General features: G+C 43.2%; 6 non-coding genes across 6 annotated transcripts; 1 reads left to right on the top strand and 5 right to left on the bottom strand.

Moving 5' to 3' along the window:
• Positions 1 to 1,951: 1,951 nt before the first annotated feature.
• Trnag-gcc lies at positions 1,952 to 2,022 on the top strand. The gene has a single exon. It is a non-coding gene; the product is annotated as a tRNA-Gly (tRNA).
• A 196-nt stretch (positions 2,023 to 2,218) lies between these two features.
• Trnag-gcc lies at positions 2,219 to 2,289 on the bottom strand. Its single transcript has one exon. It is a non-coding gene; the product is annotated as a tRNA-Gly (tRNA).
• Positions 2,290 to 2,540: 251 nt separating this feature from the next.
• On the bottom strand, positions 2,541 to 2,611 carry Trnag-gcc. Its single transcript has one exon. It is a non-coding gene; the product is annotated as a tRNA-Gly (tRNA).
• A 12,098-nt stretch (positions 2,612 to 14,709) lies between these two features.
• On the bottom strand, positions 14,710 to 14,780 carry Trnag-gcc. Its single transcript has one exon. It is a non-coding gene; the product is annotated as a tRNA-Gly (tRNA).
• A 195-nt stretch (positions 14,781 to 14,975) lies between these two features.
• On the bottom strand, positions 14,976 to 15,046 carry Trnag-gcc. The gene has a single exon. It is a non-coding gene; the product is annotated as a tRNA-Gly (tRNA).
• Positions 15,047 to 15,140: 94 nt separating this feature from the next.
• Trnag-ccc lies at positions 15,141 to 15,211 on the bottom strand. The gene has a single exon. It is a non-coding gene; the product is annotated as a tRNA-Gly (tRNA).
• Between the last annotated feature and the right edge of the window lie 9,363 nt (positions 15,212 to 24,574).

Below are 24,574 nucleotides of genomic sequence, written 5' to 3' on the forward strand. Positions count from 1 at the left end.
TTGGCTGGCTTGCTGGTTCAGCAATAAAAATTTCGTGAAGTGGCAATAAAATTCCATTTAAAATGGCAGCGATTATGTCTCAACAGACCATTAAAGTCACTCAAATGACAACTACTACTTAGGCACTCACAGCCAACACACCGCACCACTTTCAGCATCGCCTTGGACGCACAGCAGCATTTATTTTGTATTTATTCTTCAATTTTTTTCTGTATTTTTTACTCCTTCTGTGTTGATCGTGGCTCGCAGATCGCGACATTTGATGACGGGCGCCGGACTTGGAAGTCAACCGTTTTAGCACAGTGGGGCACATTTTATTACCTTGGTGCGTGTGGTGCCGATCCACCAGTGATCCACTTGCGTGGGTGTCTCCATTAGTAAGGCGGATTAATCGGAAACGGACTTGGAAAGTTTGGCTTGTCATACTTGGAAGCACTATGATACAACTATCGAAAATTACTCTTCAGTCATGTTGTTCAGGTAATCTGTAATACAGTATTTTATTTAATGTCCCACACTTAAATATATTTTTAATGATTTCCTGATTTGTGAGCAACCCCAAGTATGCATATTCATGCTCTATACTTTCAATTACTCTTAGACCCCAGTGGCCTCATCAAGATTTTAAAACTCCAACCAAGTTGCATTTTCCCTCCATTTTTCTTGTGTGCTCAGCTGAAAAGCAGTCGCAACTACCCCAGTGCGAATTTCCTGCTGACTTTGCATTTTATTATTCGACGGTAGTCTGGTTGCCACCACTGCCGCGTCTTTGCCCCCAGTATGATATGCTCATTTCAGCAAACGACTTTGGCTGCTTATGGACCGACTTCCTGGCCATTTTAGCACTGTGCACTTTCCGAGGTTATGACGTCTTTGTCGGCACCAGCATCGTTTAGATAAGTGAATCTTTACTTCGCAGGGGGTTGTATAATTTCGGTTGATAGGCTTAAGTTTTATTATATCTTTTGCAGAATTTGTATGTCCCGTGCTATGCGATCTCCATGGGTACCGTGCTTACGAAGGATGTGCCTGTGAAATCCAATACAAAAAGGATGTTTGCCCGTCCGTCTGAAATTTAATGCCAAAATTTGACTTTCAAGTGGTTCGAAACAAAAAAGAGCGAGTATTGACAACCCATAGGGGTCCCCATCCTCCATTCTCGACTCCAGTTGATCCTCATTAGTGGTCACATGTCAGCTTGACGCGCATTTGCTGTATAATTTTGTCATTCATCATTTTTCGCCCATTTCATTTTGCGCTACATGCCGAAGGACTCGTATTTCACGCTCATCCCCTCTGCTCCTCCTGCCGTTCTCCGCAGAGTGGTGTCATCTTTTCCAGCGTCGGGTGACATGTGACAACAATGTGGAACCGTTGTCATTGTCGCTGGTAGCTGTTTTGCTGTGACACCTCCCAGCATTCCCCTCCAGAAGTTTTCGGGGCCAGTGGATCTCCGCCCAGCTAGGTGTGATTTTCAACAAGTTCGTTCATTTTTCTGCTTCAGCTTTCCCATTTTCCTACGCATCCCTGCGACCATGAGCCCCGTGATATATTATCCAGCCAAAAACACGACGCTCGAGTGAGTGATGAGTGACTGAATGGGCCACACTAATGAGGGAACCGAGTGCTGGTCAGCTACTGTCAGTCTGCATGAAAATGAATGACATTCGCGTAGGTGTGTGGTTTGATTAGCCAGCAAAATTGAACGACAGCTAGAAAATATTTTGGTGTGACTTTTGTGGAAAATAGTTGCCTAAGGGACATTTTTTATATTGTCAATTTCATACAGGAGGTAGTAAAAACATATTAAAATGATTATAAACCTAGAGATTCGATAATAGTGCTTACTATCTTTATGGGTAATTTAATCTTTATTTTTTAGTTAATTAAAATAGGATTAAAATAGCTTCACCTATTTTTTATGGCGATTTTCGGCGCTTTAAAAAAAGAAGCATCGGTGGTTCAGTGGTAGAATGCTCGCCTGCCACGCGGGCGGCCCGGGTTCGATTCCCGGCCGATGCATAATAGATTTTTTGACATTTTATAGTATTCTTTTTTTAAGCTACAGCGCCACATAAACTATCTGGGCGAAGAAATCGTAAAAAATTGTATAAAATGGTATATCCTTTGCTTAACATACTAATAGATAAGAAATAATCATTAGCCAAAATATTATAATATTTTTCAGTAATTTAATATAATTATTAAAATATAAAGTTGCATCGGCCGGGAATCGAACCCGGGCCGCCCGCGTGGCAGGCGAGCATTCTACCACTGAACCACCGATGCTGTTAGGAAAACTAATATTTTCCGACTTTAAATTTTCCTTTAAGCAAAAAACGAGACGCGAATCTTCGCAAAAATCTTCTTCGCCTTTTACAATGGTAAAACCGGATTACGAATGTAACCAACGAAAAAAGAGTTGGGTAAACAGGTTTCAACTAACGATTCCGTAGTGATTTTTATTAGTGTTAGCAAATAAACAATAAATATAAAAATATTGCAGTAAATATAAAAATAAAGTTATAAAAAGTTGTGTTTGCATCGGCCGGGAATCGAACCCGGGCCGCCCGCGTGGCAGGCGAGCATTCTACCACTGAACCACCGATGCTGCTCGATTTGACCTGCCAAAATACTCAAAATTAAGCTTAGGTCAAACAAATTAATTATAGTGCTAAAAATAGACAGGAGATTGTAAATTAATTGATCAACTTAAGCTCATAGTTTCAAAAATATCATATGAATAAGAACTGTTATATTAATTTATGATATGGTCCAGCAGACCAGAATTCCCAGAATTCCCAGGTTGTCCAAACGTGAAAGACGAGTACCACTGACAGCCGTCTATTAACTTCTGTGAACTCAAACAACTCAAACATCTAAGAGCCTATTAGAAACCAGAGCTCAACTACTCATGAACGCAAACAAACAAAGCTCTCAGGATTCGCAGGCACCAGGAGACCCCATAATTAAGGTAACCTGAGCTAATTTTCCGAGCACACCACACCGCGACAGACAACAATTGTCGCCAGATTTTGAACCATTCCCGCCCTGCCAAACAACCCTTCCAGGCAGGATGTCCATCATCTGACAAGCCCAGCCCAACCCTTTGTGTTCCTGGCCCCGTTGACAAGCGCTGAAAAATATCAAATTTCATGCAATTTCAATGTAAAGTGGTGGCAGGAGTTGCGAAGAGCAAAACCAAAAGAAAGACAACCAGCAATCTAACTTCTCGACCCATTAATACCACTTATATTATAAGTAACACCAAAGAATAAACTAAAAATCATTTCATTTGTTTCTACATTTTATAAATGTAATGATATTACTTTATAACATATTGAAAGTTTCATTACAAATTCCTTCAGTTGAAGCATAAAAAGTGTATAATACTTACGTACCTAACCCTTTGAACTGATGTTCCAGTGCGACATACTCCTCTTCCTACTGATTACAGGGTACAAAGAAAAAGGAACTTGGTCCGGGAATTGAGGGAAATATGACGACGGTTTGTGAGTGACAGCAGCGCGGCAACACCTAATTCAATTTAACAATTCATTTATCATAATCAGGCATCAAGCCGTTGTCACTCACAATTACGATCAAGCCGTACTGAAGGCCGAGCAGAAAAGGCCAACAAAGGAACGCCACGACTCCTCCCCTCAATCTTCTCGCAATGCCTGATTGCCCCGCGCTACTCGTCTTACTCTTCTCTTCCTGCCAGCCCGCCGCCAGGATCTCCTTTTTCTCTGCTCCATTGTCCTCCGGCTCCTCGGTCTTCCTGTCTCAGTCCCAGTCCCAGTCTCAGTCGCTTCCTGCCAGCCTGCCTGGGACTCGCTATCTGTCACTTGGCTGCCAGCGGTGCAACGCAGCACGAAGCCCAACCAGTCGGCGGCGAAACAGCCAACAACTCATTGTCAGTTAAATGTTGAGAGCTACTCACATTTTAAATGAGACAACAGCCAAACATCAGCTGCGAAACCCAGACGACTGCCAGGACTCGCGGGAATATGGAGAAAATTCAAAATAGTCGAAACCTTGGCGGTTACCGAAAAGTCATGCCAAGCAACTCACCACGATTTCCTTCAAAGCAAAGCGATTTAACCTTAACTTCAGTTTAAAACAAATTATACTCCTTCGCACTTCCACAAGCTGAGTCAGTGGTATCTGATAGTCGAGGAACTCGAATATAGCGTACCCTTCTAAGATATGCGTTTTGGAAAGGTCTATATTTTACAAGATCATTTTATTCTTAGGCATACCAGCACATTTATATTTCTTAAGAACACCATTCTTCAGTTTTAAGTACCAGGATGCTCTACACTCTACAGGATGCTCTTCTCATCGAGAAGTGAAGTTTTCCGTAACGTTTTAGAGAGGCCCTAATTAAAACGAAATTTCAAACGGTTTTCCCAATTTGGGTTACTGGCGGTAGGTATTCGTCGAAAATATCCTCGTTTCTTTGGTGTACGCAAGCCAACACATGTGCATATTACATATTCCGTGTTGCATTTCTCTTTACTCAGCTGCCACTTCCACTGGCCATTAATTTAACGGCCAACAGCAGTGACAGAACAGAGGCAACACCCATGCTGCCCCTTGTGTTACGTTGCTGCGTTACGTTACGTTAGTGTGCCCCTCCTCAGAGCCTGCCCCCATTCCCATTGCCACCCCCCTCCCCTCTCCTGACGCTGTGTGGCACTATCTGTTTGGCTCGTAGTCACACAACACCCCGCCGCCCTCTTCGAGCCCTTTTCGAGCTGTCAGCCAACAATGCTTTCGCTGTCAGAAACAGCAGAGTTGTTGCTGCTTCTGCTGCTGCTGCTGCTGTGCAATTTGTTATACGTTGCACTGTGGATTTTTATAACAATTTCTACCATATTTTTGCACCCAAGAGGCGGGGGGGCATGTAGGGATGGTCACATGTCAACAACAACGATGCATTCTGACAGCCCAATGACATTTTCTACATTTTCGTAAATTGCTTCGATTTGTTTGGGGGCCCTTGGCGCTGTTGGTTGTGTTAGGGTGTGTTATATGGCCGATGGCAAAATGGGTCCCTACTGCGTTGTGCAATGGCAACATGGGAAGGATGTGGCGGCCACGTGAACGTATTTATTTTATACATTTTTTATCGGCTGCACATTTGTGTGAGCTCGGAGCAGAGCTTGTTGAAGCGATAAGGAGCTTTTCGGTTTTAGCTCCAGCGCTCTAGCCAAAAATGCGACTGAGTTTCATACTCAATCACTCTTACGTTTCCACATTTTTGCTCACTCTTTCATCACGTTTGACACCAAGCTGCATTCCCCTCGATGTTTTTATTATAGTCATAAATTTTCATTAAAGCAGATATGTTGTACATTAACTTGTACAGTTTCCTTTCATGTTGATTTGATTTGATTGCTTTTTCGAATGTGTATTTTTATAAATATCAGCTGGCGTTTATAATGATCTACACGCGCCCACCACATTAACCCCATTGCAAGCATTTGTTTTGGCTATAAAATATGAGCCAACTCGGCACTTAATTCCCAACGAAGCATTCTGTGCCACAGTCCCATGCACTGAAACTAAGGCTACAAGAAGTAGATATGTTGGATGCATTCTAAAAATACAGTTTGAACTTTGAATAGTTCCTAAGAAAGCATAAGTGCACTGAATATCCTGCACTGTTATTGCTTTGTCAGAGTGCGTTGGATATGTAGAAATTTCTTCTCAGTGTAAATGTGCAACAATGTTGGCTGCAATTGTGTTTACCACTTGCCTCTGAGGCGGAGAGTTTGTGCCAAAATGAATGGACCATAAAGCAAAGACACAATAAACGCAACTCGCGCGATTAGCAAAATAACTCTAGGATGTCCGAGTGCACTCAGTATAGCAGTATGCTGTTTACGTTACCTTGGCCAAAGCTCTATTTATTAATAATATTTATGCACGGCCAGGCCGTCAGACTAATTGACTCATAAATTAGCCACAGGACGCAGCCCCCCACCCGCCGTTCACCACCAATTTCGCTTTTATAAAATCTTGACAAATTCACCCGCATGTCTGTGACACTTGGACATCAAGCACGGGGTCTGAGAAGTCATGATGGGAACTGCGACAGACGGACAGTGACACAAAGTGCATTTGACAAATGACATTTCACAGACTGCCAGACACACAATCCTGGGGTGGATGTTCAAGGGAAGGCCCACATTCTGGGCCCCGTCAAGACCAAAGTGTTTTTAAGTGAATTAGTTTGTCTGATTTTTTTTCCTTAGGTACTCTATTGGTGGGGTATCGTAATTACCGAGAAGTAATTCTTCAAATAATTCAATTTAGATCCCAAAAGTTGTAAATAGAAAAATGTGTACATATTCCGTTCTAAGCTATAAATAATATACATTTTTTCTGTCATTAAATACTCGTTGTTTCTTCTGAGATGGCTTATTAGTGCTGAGTACTTAACGATTGTGCGAATCTCTCCCTTGAAAAATGTATATTTATGTCTTATTTTTGGGAAGTATTAAGTTTTTTCGTCATTCTTTTATAAGCTTTTCGTCGTTCAGCGATTCGCGTTGGCATCACCGCCTTCTTCGCCCAAAAGAAGATCTCAATTTCCACTTCAATTTGTCTGCTGTCACTGGTAATTGAGTTCAATTTACAATAATGTGCTCTGACGTTTGTGCGGCTGAGCGCCAGCTGGGCGGCTGGGGCATCCAAGCTGATGGGGCAGGCGGAGTGGCAAGTGTACGAGTGTCTTGCGAATGCAATTTGTACCCGCTGACTCCGGGCTCCCGACTCTCGACTCCCAACTTCATGCTCTGATCCCGATCCCAAGTAAGGCCCCCGACCGCTGGGATTCTGGAGTCTGGAGTCAGGCGGCATCTCTTTGGGGGTCAGTGGTGGTCAGGGAGTTCAACAGTTTCCAATCGAGGGGGCGTGACTGCCAGAGGGGAGTGGATTGGCAATTGTAATTGATGCCCGGATATCGATGGCACTTAGTGGATTTGAAGTGGTTTGCATTTCTGGAGCAGTTGTGTTTCCGATGGTAGCATATCTTTCATCTCTGTCTGGACATCAACTTATAGTTTCCGTATGCCATCAATCTCACGAAAACTGAATCCAGTATTATCTCTTTTTTTTACTAACTTTCAATAATGTTTTTGTAGAATTTACCAATCACCATTTCATTGCATTATTGATAACCAAATAGCCTTCCATTTGCTTCAGTGTTTGACGCAATGCCTTTATCTTATTCTATATGCGGTCAATCACGGGTAATCCTGTTGATTAAAGCAGCTTAGTAGACTTCAACGCAACGTTTGTTAGACACCAAATAATAAACCTTTTGTTATCTGCGAGTCCCTGCCCACTTTACCGAGGGGCTACGATTTTTGCAAACTTTTCAAATAAAGCCAGGGAAAACAGGGGTTAGAGAATGGGACTGCTGAGCTGGTTTCGGGTTCATGCATAGGGCATAATAAATCTTTTTAACGAAAACAATAAATCGCATTTCACGCATACTCTGCCACGGCGCAAACACTCAGGCACCAGAGGAGGGCGGCCAAAAATAATAATGGCAAGACCTAGTAACGGCTGGGAAAGGAGAAGCCAACGTGAGTTGGGCCAAGAGCGGCCAAGGTAAACCCTTTGCCTTCGCCCGAAAAGAAAATTGTAGAATTTATGCATTGGGTGGGGGAATTCTCGCCGAAAGACAACGAAAACCCATGGGCCAAGTAATTTCTCAGCGTAAAGCAGTCAGCGAGTTTCCTCTTTAGCGAAAAAAAACAGTGCAATTTCCATACCCTTGGACGGGGTCCAACTACTTTTTCAAAGCCTAAAATGGCAGGAGCTTGCAAATGGAAATTTAGTTTGTGATTACCCGGGCTTTATATTTAACTTACATTGGCTTTGAAGTTATTGATGCGTGTAAACTGACTCATCCTTATCAAATGTTCTATTACTATTTTATTAAATATTTTGAGCTTTAAAAATCTATAGGTAATATCTAGAGTTATTTCCTGTTAAGGTGCGAGGTATTCCCGAATGCGTGCATGCCTGTCACTTAGGATCTTATACCTATCCGCATGTGTGTGGCAGTTAACCAGTGTGAGTGTGATTACACCTACTTGAAGTCATATATCTTTCACTTTGCGCTTTCAACAGTTTGTGACGTCGTCTCCGTCTACACATTTATCCTCCACTCCACTCGAGGGGGCGGTTAACAAAAGCTCTTTGATATACCGCCACCAACTCGACGCGAGTCGACTTTCGAGACATGCTACCAACACTTCAGCCCTCTATATGTACCAGACCCAGACCCATTCCCATACCCAAACCCATGCCCATACCCAAAGCCATACCCATACCGTATAGCCTCGCCTCATTTGCTGCTGCCTCTGCCCGAAAAGCTCAGAAGTGGGCATGTCAGCGAAAATCACCGTAAATTTTCCGCATTGTTTAAAATTTATTACACTTTCAGATTTGCCAGCGAACTGAACCGCACAGCGAGCGAGGGGCAAACGATGTCTGAATGTTGCGGGTGTTGCGGGTTTTGGGGCTGTTGGGGGTGTTGGGGGTGCTGGTGCGGTTGATGAGGAAGTCGTTCGGGGCACGCCCTTTGTTTGCCGGGGTTTCTCCGGGGCCGCCTGCTATCTCTGACATGTTGCTGTCTAATAAGTGTAACCAGTAATTTTCTTATCACGTAAACTGACTCATGTAGCTGCCACCTTTTGGTCTCAGCGAGCGAGAACGTTAATTTGAATATTTTAAAAACTCTAAACTGATTAAAGTTGCATAAAACAATACCCAATAATAGAGCATTTACGGGCAATTAAAAAACAAATCGTTAGAAATGAGAGCAATAACTGTAATTATCTATCTTATAAGCTATATTTATATTTATGGACATTAATTACTAAATATTTTTTTCATTGGTGGTGTATTTAATGTTGGTGTATTTAATATTAGATCTACAGACTTAGTAGCCTACTTAATTTACTTTAATTAAACATTTGGAACTGTGAACCTTTGTTTAAATAAATTAAGTAGAGTTATGCAAAATTAGAAGACGTCACGTTCGTTGAATATGAAAGTTGCCGTATAAGATCGGTGAAAAGGACGTATAAATTTCTTTCTATGAACTTCGCACTATCTTCACAGTTCGTTTAAAAATTATTGTTGTATTCCTGTATTTTTAATTGCAAATATGTCTTCTAAGTAAACGTAGCACTGTTGTTCAATCGATTAAATGGCTAATAGCCATTCCTGTACAACGTTTTTGTGGATGACGGCAAATTTTTAAAAATTTAAAATTATACCTTAACAAATATGTGACTTATTTATTTCTCACATACTCCAAGTCCCACCTTCTATGTAAGTTCCCCCAGATTAGCACTTTTACCCCTATATAGCTTCCTGAATGAAGCTTTCGAAAGTTTTTCAAGTTCCTGAAGGCGACTATCGTATCATTCAAATGGTTCTCAGATAATATTTATTCTTCCTCTGCGAACTGTATATATCGATTTCCTAAGTATGTATGGTTTGATAACTTCGACAGGTAAATAGATAAATTCTGTCATTTCCTAGGATGGCACCTAATACAATGAAAACATATTTCTGTTGATAATCTGTTCCATATTTTAGTGAACCAATCATGAACTCTTATGTAACTTATTTATTAAAAACATTAGTATTAAATGTTTCAATGGTTGTTTAGAACTTCCTGGTCAGAGTAATAATTCTGCATCAGTTGACAATTTCATGAACAGCACTGGACAATTTTAAGTACTAAATTAACATATCGGAAACATAAATATTAAACTAAATACTAATGCTCTGCTGTTATCCCAAAAGCCGGCAAAGTATAATGTACATATGCATAATTTTCGGCTAATCCATATTTCATGTCCGACAACTGCATTGGCTCTCGGAAAACCTCCACGTTATCAAAAACATCCTGTTTTTGCGGAAAGCCCATTTATAAAATATACTCGCATATAGTGCAGTGCCCTCGCTATGAGTATCTAATAGATATGGGTAAACAAAAAGAGTGCAGCCAGAACCAAACTCGAAATTCGAGTCTAAGCTCTGACTGCATCCGCTTGTAAATCATATTAAAATATTTATGCTGCCGCCCGATATCCCCTGTTGCTGCTCTTTTTTTTTTTGTCGTTTTGGCTTTCACATTTTGTGGGGCCACCGATAAATTGTGAACAAATGACATTATGCACATGTGCTGCGGTATCTGTGTGTGTGCGGTTTATTTAGTGCATTTAGATAAAGCGAGCGAAAATGTCAACTTTTGCGACTATTTTTCGTGTTCGTAAGTTTGTCGGGACTGACACTGCCACACTGCTACTGCAACTGGCTGCAATTATCGTGCAACAAATCATGGCAACAGTGGTTATTGTTGCTGCCGCCGCTGTAGTTTATGGCATTAGTTGTGTTAATTTATGTCCCATTTATGAAATATTTACAAATTTTTCAGCTATTATTGTTGTGGCGCAGATTTCGCACACCCACTCCTTGCCACTTATTGTGCCTTATCGCAATGGAACAAAATAAAATAAAATATTTTGTAAACCATTTTTCAGCTCAATTCACTGGGGATCGGTTCGCTTCGGTTGGTTTATTTATGGGATTTTGGATGCTGCTCTCCGTGACCTCCGCCGGATGTTTAGTCGCAGTAACTTTTGTTTGTTGTTGGCCACCGGAGGTTGGGACTTATAATATTTATTAAAATTATGCACACGGTTTGGCAATTAATTTATGTAATGACGTTTAAAGAGTGAGCTGGTTCCATTGAATGGCTAGGCAAAGCAGGTGTAATTAGTCCCAAAACCGGTGCACGAATAATTGATATCAATGGCCTAAAACAGTAGCGATGACTAAATGGATAGGAGAGGCATCTATTTTATAAGCTGATTTTTAAACAAACATTTAAAACGTAATCGCATTCCAGTTGAAGCAGTTAATAGCATCTATTACGTATGGAAATGTTATGAACTATTTAATTGATATTGACTGCAGCCCTTTAAACCTGTTCATAGGGTCTTATTAACATAAAATTGAGTACATATTTTATTAAATACATGGAATCTGATTGGAAACTTTGACTTAAAAGAATAGTTGCTATTACATATTCATATATTAATACTCTAGATAATAACTCTTCATAGTCAGTACATATAGAATCTTTCTTCATATAGACACCACATTTTCGAATTTATCTGCCATCCCAACTTGGCAAACATTGACCGAGTCCAGACGTGGCAAGACCAGACCCAATGTCACAACAATCTCCAATCTCCAATCGATTCCCAGCACAATTGCTGTTGATTAAGATGCTGATGGTGCCCCAGGCCACATCGCTCTCCGTTTGTTGGCTGTTGTGTAAATGTTTGTGTTATTGATTAATTACATTTACAACAATCAAAGTTCATTGAGTGATACCAATCAAAACAACGCCAGCGAACAACATTGGATGCAGTGCGATGCAATGAATCTTCGAGTGGAAGTTGGAGTGGTGGGGCCAAATGGACGCCCAGCGATCGGAATGGCTGACTGAATGACTGAGTGACTGGATGACTGGATGACTGAGTGACTGAATGACTGACTGAGTGAGTGAGTGACTGAACGAGCGAGGAACATGTCTAATGTGCTTGTGGTGTTGCCCCTTGCTGGCTGATTGCCGCATGTTCGGCTTGTCGCTGCTTGTACGGCATTTGTCTGTTTTGGGCTCCGCGTTGCTTTGATCTTATTTCTTTCTCCTTTTAATTTTTTTTTGATCTTCACTCGCTTTGATTGATCAATTAAATTCATTTGTAAACAACTTCTTGCCGACGATGATGCGGCATAAAGAGTACAGATGTACAGATGTACAGATGTATTCCCCACCACAGGAAGACGGCGTCCTCAAAGAGCGGAGAAGATTTATTTGGTTTTCTATATTTACGCGGGAGTCGGTCGATCTGCGGGCCGGTTAAAGCCACAACAAACACATCCCGCTGATAATAATTACCAGATGATTTGGTCTATCTGGATAAATTGGTTTTGAGGTTGCAACTTGTAACAGGAATTTGTAAATTTGATTGATGCACATTCCTTTTTCAATGCTAGAAGTAGCTTGATTATTTTTGGAGGATTTTCAGTTTTTAAACAAGCATTTTATTTTTAAGTTTTTCCAGATTTGCACAGTATTTTGTGCCATGCTTTTGGCCATGTACTGCTAGTTTATCGCACATTTTTATAGCTGTCAGTGCGTTGGCTGTCAAGTGTCAGAAACATTTGCAGCTTGCAACGCGCCAAATGCAAAATGCAAATGCACTTACAAACGTCTCTCGCCAAATGCCTGACAATGACAAGCCAAGAGAAGCTATATATAAAAAGTGTACGTACTTGCCCGACGGATTTGCATTGTTCGCCAGATATGTATTACACAAGTCACAGGCAGTCAGCATAACAGCAACAGCAGTTGGGTTACAATAGTTCCTCGTGTTCGAGCAGGGGCACACACATGACTAACCCACCAACTGACTCACTAACTCACTAGCTCACTAACTCACCGACTGACTGACTAAACGTGCATATGTACATATATAGAAGGAATGACGATAATGACGGTGCCACGGGGTTGATGATGCTCTGACATTGCCTGACGCCTTGATTAAACTGTCATTTAACTTCATTTATTTTGACACAAAACTGACAAGAGACCCCCATTCTAAGTGGCAGCTTATTCAATTTTGCACACCCGTCAGCGCACAAAGAGTATTCAATAAAATAAAATAAAATACTATTTATTACGTATGTACATATGTATATTACATAGTTCGTAGACGTATTCCATATGCAATCCTCGATGCGGTCATCACACGTCTGAGAGATTGCATATTCAGATGGGTTACCCGATCCCAAAGTAACAAATCAATTCCACTCATCCGCAAGTCATCCCGAGAGGCGAGAGGAGGCAACTCATTTATGCTAAATAACAAGTGATTAAAGTTCTTTTTGCGCCGATATAAAGCTGTCACTAAACATAAATTACAATATGTCAGTCTCGAGAACCTTTGACTTTTATTAATGTAAACATGAAAAGCAACACGCACGCCGAACCTCCGAACCTCCGAACGAGCGCACAACAGCTACAACATGCTGACACTGAAAGCCGAGATAAGTTACCCAGGCACACACACTGGCTCCGTCTCAGACCCCGTCTCAGATGCCCAGCATATAGCCCAGACCCAGACCCAGACCAAGACCTAAAAACCCCAACTCTGAAGTCGGGCTCCACTTGGAACCAGCGCTGACAGGCAAAAGTTTTGTCCGAGCGACGAGCTGTGTGTTTGTTATTAAAGAACCCGATGTGCAGCAGCGCAAAGAAGATGCAACACTTGAGGCTGGCTAGGATTGGATTTTGGTATAATATGGTAAAGTACAGGCTTCACTGCTGCTGTTGGCTTGGTTTATGTTGAACATACAATATTATAACCTTTGTGGTTTTTAATTATATATTTTTGGTTAATTATGTCACAAAAGAGTTCCAAATTCTAAAGCTTTAAAAAAGATTTTTTAAATTAACAGGTTTTATATAAGTTAAACGGAAATCATCCTACAAAAAAGACTCCTGTTCTTTGACAGCTTCCTTCCCAACTCCGTTCCTAACATTATTATTCACGTCGGCATGTTTTACTGTACTTTAACAGCCCCACCCCGCTAGTTTTGCATTCATCTGGCTATATCTTTGTATACTGTCCTGGGCTTTTGTGTGTTTGCGCTCACTTAGCGATCATATCATTTTGACATGCTCGTGTGTTTAAGCTGTCAAATTGCCTGCTGTCTACGGCTGCTGTCTGCGATAGCTTGTGGCTCCCTCTCTCTGTCTTTATCTCCATCTCGCTCCTACGGAGCCTTAACTATCTTTTCGTTTTACATGGGCTAGTCGCGCACTCCTCGGTGCCCCGGTTGTCTATTTGTATCTGGACAGGCACTTCGGTCGGCCTCATGCCTCCTTAAGTTGACGTGTTACGCTGTCAGCATGGAGAAAACCTCAATTTCAAACTGTCAGTTTATATGTCAGCTCCAACTGACAGTTCTCCATGTTGTCGCTGTCTCTCTCTCTCTCGACGATTCGTTTCGTTTCGTTTCGTTTCTTTCGTTGGGTTACGTAGTTTGGCATGCGCTCGCTTTGACTTTTCCACGGACTCGGATACAGATACAAAGCCGGCGACAGCGACAGATACTTAGATGGGCATTTGAATAATGCGCACACAAGTCTGGCTTACAAGAGGGGCTTGCTTGGGGATACTATACTGCTTAAGGCTGCTCATTTGACCATGATCCTAACTCTATTCATGGTGCGCGCCTTCTTCAGGGGAAACAACTCAACTCGACTCATTCGGACTGCTGTCCGCAAGGTGAATGGGAAAAAGATACGGATGCGAGTACGAGTCCGCGGAATCAAGTGATCGTTTCCCAACTGATCTTTGATTAAGTTTTACAACCACGATTCCTGGAAGTTTGCCGACTTTTTAAGTAGCTACGAAGTTGTAAAGCCGATGCTACTGTACTGATTAACTTTATAAGCGGATTTTTGGAAATTTCTTCCACGCAGGTAATATCTAATATAAAAAGGTACTTTAATAGACATAAAGTTGGTTGTAAATATGCTTATAGGGTAAAAATATTGTAAAACTTTTAGGGTAAAAAATCAAAAAATTTATTTGCATCGGCCGGGAATCGAACCCGGGCCGCCCGCGTGGCAGGCGAGCATTCTACCACTGAACCACCGATGCTGTTAGGAAAATGGATTTTTCCGCATAAAATTTTCCATTTATCGAAGAAGTTGGCAAACATCTTTGCAAATGATCAAGTTATGGTAAAAACCAAGCCAAAAGCATTAGAAATACCTGATTATGCAATATTTATGTAGGTATATTGGATTATTTAAAAAAAATAAAAAACTCTTTTGGGAATTAAAATAAATCATATGCATCGGCCGGGAATCGAACCCGGGCCGCCCGCGTGGCAGGCGAGCATTCTACCACTGAACCACCGATGCTTCTTATTTTCTTTGGTCAAAATTACCGAACAAAAACTACAACAACGGCTTTAAGATTATCCTTAATCTTAAAACAAAAAGGAAAATATAAACATGCATCGACCGGGAATCGAACCCGGACCACCCGCGTGGGAGGCGGGCATTCTACCATTGAACCATCGATGCCGAAGTGGCGTTCCGAAAAAAACTGACAAAAATAAAAGGCTTTAAGGATCATTGGCCGATATCATTGTAGTTCCAAATCAAAGGGTTTGAACTCCTTCATTTGAAAGATACTTTCAAATATCTTCTTGAGCTAATAAGGTCCCAGAGTGCAAAGCCAGTGTTCATCACCTGAGAAATAATCCCTTTCTCAGCGAGGGACAGTTACCTGGCCGTGTTCTTAAGCGATAAATAAAGTTGTGAGCATTGGCCCGATTTGTTTGTAGGTAGGTCCGCCGTTCGGTTCGCTTGGCAAGGTATGGTGTGGTATGGGTTGGCATGGGTTGGCAATCGCCATCCCCATCCCCACGGTCTTATGGCTGCCGCAGTGCTCCCCTCCTTCCCAATCCACCGACCCCATAACCATGCCCATACCATCCATCCTGATCCGAGCCTTGGCTTTGTCGGCCCTGTCGTTCGTTGCACTGCGTCGGACACAAAAGATTTACGATTATGGCGCGACTATTAAAAAGTTTCGCCTCTCGCACACCTCCGCCGCCGCTACTCCTCATCTCTCACTCAAGCCCACATCCAAAGTCAAAATATTGTGTAAAAAATAAAAAATAAAAGGCTAACAAACAGAGTGGGGGCCTGGTTTTTGCAGCCGGCTCTCTGGATCGATTAATTATGTGCGGAATTTGGTTTATTGAGTACGAACCGCCTTTAAATTGTCTAAAAGACCCGGAGAGCTGTCAGGGCATGTTCATTCGTTTCGGGGGGCGATCGCAGATCGCAGATCGGCGATCGGAAAACGGAGAACGGAGAACGGGTTTCAACGGCTGACTACGCCTGTAATTTATGAGTTTAACTATAATTTTTAACATTTACGCTGCGCCTGCGTGCGCTTGCAATATGACAATTTTACTGTGCGACAAGGAGCTCAACGAAGGGAGTATATGTATATTCAGTCAGGAGTCCAATGGACTCAAAGATCGGAGAGTCCGGGGGACAGGTCATATTTGGACTCTACATGGACAGCTGGTCAATTGAGTTGGCCCGAATGCCGGCGTGTTGGCGGGGCAACCATTTTGTTGTTTTCGATTAGACTGTTAAGTTGTCAAGCTGAAATTGATTTGTAGCCACTGGCCGACACTGGCCGGCCTCTTTTAAATTGCTCAAATTAATGTTACACAAGGTGTTGCCTTCGTTGAGGTTACAGCCAGCTCTCCACCAACTCTGGCTGCTCCGGCTGCTCAGCCAACTGGATGCTGATCGTAAATCGATCTGGCTAACCATGTGCCCGGCTGCCAAGGGGTGTTATGACTGCTGTTAGATGCCGGACTAATCGCGGTTTTGTACGAGTGTCCAAGCCTTAATCGATGCTGATTGGCGTGAACTATTTGCCTGTTAAAGTGTAGCTGGTTTATTTGGAGCCGTGGCGACACTCGTGCGGTTCTTATTGTCCCTCCTTTCCGACTTCGTAATTTAAAGCAGCTTCAGCCACTGCCTAATTAAAACGCTAACCAAAGAGAACTTTTATATGGTCATAGTTAAATTTATTATTTGGTAAAATATATAAGTTTCGATTATCTTCGATTTATAATCCGAATAGTCCTAAGGCGGCTGCACATACCGAGCACTTCGATACAGTTTGAGAGATGAGGGCTTATTTACCGCATTAAAAAGCATTCGACCCTGTATGCTGAGCACCCCGTTTATATAGTCAGCCGATAGTTTTTTGTTCAGGGGTGAGCCCTCTCCTTTAGCTGGAATCTTATCCGATTTCTTGGTGCCGAATCCAAGAATAGAGCTCTCCACAACCGCAGCCAAAGCTAAAATTAACAGCAAAGTCCAGCGCAAATGCTTCGATTGCATTTTTTCAAGTGCTGGGTATTATAATGCTATGAAGTTCTCCGAAGTGCTTATTTTTTCCCAGTTTGATATGAGTGATTGACACATAACACTTTGCTGGCAATGGATGTTATCGTGCTGATCGGACTCGAACAAGTGCTTAATCGCTTTATAGCGTGATTTCTGAACGCGATTGCAACCCACTAAAAATCTAAATTAACCGCCATTCTCATTATATGCTGGTTATCTGATAATCCAAATATTCATTGCGATTGCGTTTGCGACACTCATGGGGTGACCATCATGGCCGGCCTGACTAATCATTTTCGAAATCCACTCCGATTAGTCGTTATGCACACGTCCACTAATCCGCCAACGTTTCCAGCTCACTGATCTGTGGATTTCATTGGGGCAGTGACAAGGGGTGGTGCGTTTCCAGTAACCAACCAACCAAACAACTAACTAACTGACTGACTGACTGACTGAGAGACAGTCAGATACGGTGTCTATCCTCCGGATCTGGCTTCAAAGGAGTGTGCGACGCCTTAGACGGCAGTGGATTTGGATGACGCCCCGCCTAGTACTTGATCCGGGGCTTCAAGTGGCGGGGCTTGTGTGTGTGTCAGGCCCGACTATAATCTGACATTTAATTAATAATAAAGTTGACAGTTTGTTTTGAGTGACTGTGACAGTTTTAATTGAGATTTGTTCTCCAAATACCCTGCACGGTTCGCTGCAGAGCTTATGCGTTTTCGTCCGTGCAGATGACAGTCATTTTGGATAGCTGTTAAATATAAAAGATTATTTGCTTTAGTTTTTTTTTAAGTTGGTGACATTGGAGATTGGAAACTAATATATGTTCTGTATACCATTTTATTTACAGATTTAAATAGATTTTTGTTCTCCAGTCTAAAGCATCTGTCTAAAACATAGATATTGAATAGCTGCAGCAAGCTGAGTGATTTTCCCCAGTGATCTCACTTCCACTCAATCTTCATTTTTAGCCACTTGTAGTTGGACATCGACAAATGACCATCGCTATCTGCCTTTGATCTTCAAGTGCCTCAATCTTGGCCCCTTCCCCAAGCGAATCACTAATTACTGGGCTGTGCAGGGCATTCGAATGGACTTGATATTCGAAACAAGCGGTGAGAGTCAGTGAGTGAACGAGCACCCACCAGCGTCAACGAGGTGCCACTCAGAAAAGTCCAAACCACTTAAGTGCCTTGGGGGCCAGAAGGGGGGGAATTTCCAGCCAAAAAAATAATAATAAGAAGAATGAAAGAAAACATAAAAAACGCATAACGAAATGGGCTTTCGGGTCGATTGAGAGGCGATTAGCGAACAAAACAGAAGTGGCATGTTTTGATGATGATCAGCCGGGCACGTCGGATTGCCAGCAATCAAATCTGAATGGTGTGGGGGTTTCTCGTGGTCCACGGGTGTCTGCGGGGGAGCTCCGTAAGCTAGACACGCGTAAAAACGCTCCCCAGATGACTTTTCAATTGAGTTGTTAAGCTGTCTGATGACGGTTGTCAAGCCCCCTCCCCATTCGCTCCCCCTTCGCTCCCCATTTGCTCCCCATTGCCGCTGCATTCGCTATGTGGCAAATGCTTGCGCGATAATTGAGTTTTATGATTGACACGACAACTTTGCTTTTTAAATTGACATAAATTTCAATATGTCGCACACAAAAGCGAGGAACACAACTGCGAGTTAAGCGAACCAAAAGCGATCTATCTCCCTATCCCCCTATGTATCTTCGCCTGCCCCTTGTCAGTCCACCAGTTCTCAATATTCTGGCAGGGCGATAAATTGTGCAATAAATTTCAATTACTGTTATTTCGCCGGGCAAAGCGCCCATAGAATCCAAACCAGCTCTCGACCAAAAACCCATATAAACTATTTAAGTGAACCGAAAAAAAATGCGGAAAAATGAATGTGGAAAAGGAAGGCGAAACAAGAAATACAAGAAATATGCGACACACAAATTGTGATAAATTTTATGTTAAAGTGCATGAAATTATATGGCGACACATTTGGGCACTCATAAATTTTATTTAAACATTTTACAATTGTCATTCGAGAATTGCTTGTCGCAATTGTTGTTGCCATAGCTTTTGTTGTTGTTACCGTTGTTGTTGTTGGCTTCGCAGTCAGCGACTGGACAGCGACTTTGTTGTTGTTGGGCTATAGTTTATGTTGTTGCTTATGTGCGGCTTTGGCCTGCGAATTATTTATGTTTTATTGTCAGTTGGAGGTTATTATATTGCCATATTGAAGCACGTTAGCGCTATAAAAATAAAAAGCCAATGATATGCACGTTTTAAGTGGCTTGAACAAAAATTGGTTTTACGACCGCAAGTGATGGTTGGGCTGACTTCAATGCATTCGTTGATTGGATATTTGGATTGGATATGGGGCACTTTTCAATAAAATACTGGAGCTCTATCCACTCTTGAAATTATTAAGATACATATAAAAAGTAAGATGATATGCATAGATGTGGGTAACAACTAAATAGTTGGCTAGTAAAACCCGCCACCTTATTGTTCATACCCCTTTGAAATTCACATTAATATTTCCTTTTCATTAAGCTTTCAATTATTTATATCTCAATATCCTGAGTGCATCAGCAAACTGTCTGAGAATCCCAGCTGGGTAAGCCCGTTGTAGTTATAGTAGTTCGTTTGATCAGTTGGTTGAGTTGGGGAAAATGGTTTGAATCCCGAGTGCGCACAAGTCATTTGCCTTCGCCTGGCACTCGTAATCGTAATGTGCGTTTGATTTGCCAGCTTAATTAACCCAGCGAAATGCTCCGAAACGTTTCCAGTCGAAAAGCAGCAGCAGCCGCAAGTCAATCAAGTAAGAACATCAAAGCAAATGTCGCCTGCACTTTGCACTGCCGACAAGATGAAGGCGAACCGCTGGGAAAGTTTCGAGCAACCCGGGATTCCGGAGGACTTCACTCAAAGTTCTCGCCCTCGTTCAGTCCAACTGACAGGGCCAGACATTTTGGCCCTGTCCATCCACTGCGCACCACTGCGATCCACTTCAGCATCCTGCTGCCACTAACCAAAATCCAGCTTCCACCAACCAAAATCCAACATCCAACATCCAACATGCAGCATTCAGCATTCCGCATTCAGCATTCAGTACCAGTGACAACTTACTTTGGCATTTGGCTGTCAGCATGCTGTCAGACATTTAAACAATAAATGACCAAACACTTTTCATTATGTTGCTCTTTGCGGTTTCGCCTGCAAAGGACAGGAAAACCGACTTTGACTTTGCTCGCAATTGAAATCCCAGTTTCAATCGGACGGACGTCGATTCAAAGCCCCTTTTAAAACTGACTGATTCGCACAAAGAATGTTGAATGCTGAATGTTTGCCATTCATATGAAAATACTTTTCGAATTGCTGCTGATGTGGGTCAACGTCAACTTGTGGGTCGGTGGGCGGTCAGAGGTCAACGTTTTTACTGCTGTTACTGTCATAACAACGTTGCCAACATGCCTCACAAGACCCAAAAAAGTTATTTGCCCGGCTTTGGTCCGAATGTGCTTTTGGTCGGCGATACAAATGCGAACCCATTTCAAAAATGTTGACACCCAACATAGGGCAATTAAATTCATTTTTCATTCATCTGTTACATACGTGTGTGTGCTGGACACAGTTGGCAGCCTTGTTGAAAGTAATTGACATATTGCGTTGCAAAGTTTGAAAGGTTTTTATACCCGTTACTCGTAGAGTAAAAGGGTATACTAGATTCGTTGAAAAGTATGTAACAGGCAGAAGGAAGCGTTTCCGACCATATAAAGTATATATATTCTTGATCAGGATCAATAGCCGAGTCGATCTGGCCATGTCCGTCTGTCCGTCCGTCTGTCCGTCCGTATGAACGTCGAGATCTCAGGAACTACAAAAGCTAGAAAGTTGAGATTAACCATACCGACTCCAGAGACATAGAAGCAGCGCAAGTTTGTCGATTCATGTTGCCACGCCCACTCTAACGCCCACAAACCGCCCAAAACTGCCACGCCAACACTTTTGAAAAATGTTTTTGATATTCTTTCATTTTTGTATTGGTCTTGTAAATTTGTATCGTTTTGCCAAAAAACATGTATTTAATCATATGAACTCCGCACCCAGCACACCGCACCCTGCACCATGCACCAAGGACCCCGCACCACGGAACCCGGACCCCGCACCACGGACCCGGGACCACGGACCCCGCACCCCGCACCCCGCACCCCGGACCCCGCACCACGCACCCCGCACCAAGGACCCCGCACCACGGACCACGGACCCCGCACCCCGGACCACGCACCCCGGACCACGCACCCCGGACATCGGACCAGGCACACCGGACCAGGAACCCCGAACCCCGGACCCCGCACCCCGCACACCGGACCCAGCACCCCGCACCCCGTACCACGGACCCCGCACCCTGCACCACGCACCAAGGACCCCGCACCTCGGACACCGCACCACGGACCCCGCACCCCGGACCCCGCACCCCGGACCCCGCACCCCGGACCCAGCACCACGCACCCCGGACCCCGCACCCCGCACCCCGGACCCCGCACCCCGGACCCCGCACCCCACACCCCGCACCCACCAACTTGTTTTGGTAAAGTTTTTGTTACATGTACTTCATTACACCCCGCACCCCGGACCAGGCACCCCGGACCCCGCACCCCGGACCCCGCACCCCGGACACAGCACCCCGGAAATTTCCACACTGACAGTTTTTGGTGCGGTAGCACCCCGCTGAGTAACGGGTATCAGATAGTCGAGAAACTCGACTACAGCGTTCTCTCTTGTTCTCTTATGGCAAACACACTCGCTTCGGCTGCAATTCTGTGGACTGGTTATGTCGGAAGGCTGGCTAGAATCAGGAAATTTGGAAATTTCCTCTTTGGCAAACGTTTTTGTGAACTGTCATCGTGGAATGGTGATGGTGATGTTGCAGACTTGAAAATCAAATTAAGAATATTAGTTTTGTTTTTAAATGCTTCTTGTCAGCGCTAAAAATATTTGTTATTGAGCAATCTAGCAAATATTATTTCTCCGGTTGTTTCTCAAATAATTTCAGAACATCTTTATGGGGTCCCGAACTTTCGAGCAATTATTTCCCATAAAATATCACTCACCGCACCCATTAATGCCCACAATAGATTCCGAGTATCCAGTGCCAGCGATTTATAGCCTTACCCCCACAATCGTCTTGTCACTTCCAGTGTCAGTTGGGTATTAAGTGCGTTTCGAGGCCATTAATGGACTCTAAACACGTTGATGGCATTCTTTGCCTCAAGACCGAACATTCGAACAAATTGCTCTGCACACATTAGGAAGATTTGGAATGGCTTTCTCCTCGGTCCTTGGACACCGCTCCTCTCCACAAGTCCACAAGCCCACGCACCTTGGGCACTAAGTCCCCTCCATCGTCGGGCCATAAATTTCGTTTTATTTATGAGCATTTAATTTTTGTAACATTAATTTAAACATAACTGCCAAAACATAAATTTGCTTCCGTTTCAACTAATTATGTCCGCCGTCGTCCCTCGTCCCTCGTCCCTCCGGCAATTCCCTTCCCCTTCCCCTTCCCCCTGCCCTTCGTGGCAATCGCTCAAGCATGAAAATTGTTGACTGCACAAAAGGCAACATCAGAAACACCCCCTCACACACCCCGCACACAGTTGAAAACCGCATAAATTTAAATGTGTGGCCTCGTCGGGTCCGCCCCCGCCCCCACCGCCGCCACGCCCCCCTCTTTTTCTTCATCGTTTAGGGACTGTGCGAGCGCCACGTTTTATCTTCCCGTTCGCGGGAATGGAATGGAAATGGGATTATGGGTGCACCGCCACATGGAGTGGGCCAGTTGGTTGGGGCTGGAGTTCTTTAAGTGCCGCTACACATGCATCGGCACCGCCATCGCTCGCAACCATATAAATTTTGATCTGTTTTGCCGGCTGCCCCTTTGAACCGCGTCCAAATTAGTTGCTCATCCAGGCAATTAAACAAAATGGGCCTTGTGCGCAGGGCTGGAATTCCTTCGACTTAACATAAAATGGTAATTTTTGGAAATAAAAAGAAATGGTATTTTTAAAAATATTAGGAGTTCAATTTTTAATGAAAATGTATATGGCACTGATACTCGAATTCGCTAGGAATACTAACCACAAACCGCATAGAATGTAAGTAGATACAAATCGTCTTTTAATTATTATTAATTTTAGTTAATATACCATACTATTTAAGATGGTCATTCTCACTCATCAAAACTCCTTTCACGGTTCTACTTGGCTGCTTTTGCTGCCCTGGAAGCCTAAAACAAGAGCCGAATAAAGAAATACGGCCAGAGACACGGCACAAACATAATAATCATAAATATATCAGCCAGCTAACTTTCGGCCTGGCATAATAAAATCCAATTAAAATCCAAAGAAAGCAAATGTTTACGACCTGGCACAGTCCAAGGGGCGATGGACCGCGGGGGGGGAGCCGGGGAGGCCGAAAAGGGCTGTCTGTCTGTCGACGAGAACATTGAGTTATGTTAATGGGCGGCGCAAAATATGTCTGCGCCCCCACAAAGGGGGGCCATGTCGAATTGGAGAGTGCTTTTTGGGGTAGCACACAAAAATATTTTCCAAAGGGGTTGAGACAATATTATTTGGGATGATATGGCCCAGATGGATATCTTTTAACATATTTGATATAAATTACTTTGTATCTAGGCACCCTGAATTCCAGCATAGATTTGTTAGTAATCTTTTCAAGAGCACAAGAAGTTTTCTTTGCGATCTTTATGTATCATATCGGACCCTAAACCCAGTACACTACCCGCAGTTGGACATAGACAAAACGGTAGTCAACGAGCCCTGGCAGAAACAGCATCCATGGCCAACTAACACCACATAATTCACAGGAAATGACAAACAGCTGAGCTCGAGCCATCAGGGCACCCTTCCTGGGCGATGGCAACCCCAAAATCCCTGCCCCTTGCCAAGTGTCAGCGTAAATCTTGAAACTCGCCGAGCAGAAAGTGTTGCCTTTGTGGAAATTGACTTGGCCAAAACCAGCAGCAGACCAGACTCGGACTTGAAGTGGGTGTTACGAGGTGGGCCGAGACGGTGGTGCTTTGCACTTTATTATTTATGGCTGTCGGGTTGAGTACGAATTCATTTTATTTATGAAGCAAGTCAGCCAAGCGACCAGCCAAACAGCCAAACAGACAAACGGCCAAAGAGCCAAACGGCCAAAAAAAAAAAGACAACCCAAAGCGAATGGCTAACGGACAACTGTGGTCGTTGTGGCTTTCTCGACTACTGAAACCCCGAACAAAAAACAACTCTTTTTCTTCTCACCCAGATGGGAAATGGTTTCGGCTCACACAGCAGTGGCTTATGTGGCCTGCAACCTTAACCATTAATTTCGTATTGAAAAATGCTCTGTTTCAGTTAAAAATCATATAACCAAGAGAACAATTAACAAGAAACAAAAATGTTGTGTCTAAAAACACAAATTGTGT

Source organism: Drosophila santomea, chromosome 2L, assembly GCF_016746245.2.
Source record: "Drosophila santomea strain STO CAGO 1482 chromosome 2L, Prin_Dsan_1.1, whole genome shotgun sequence".
NCBI lineage: Eukaryota > Metazoa > Arthropoda > Insecta > Diptera > Drosophilidae > Drosophila > Drosophila santomea.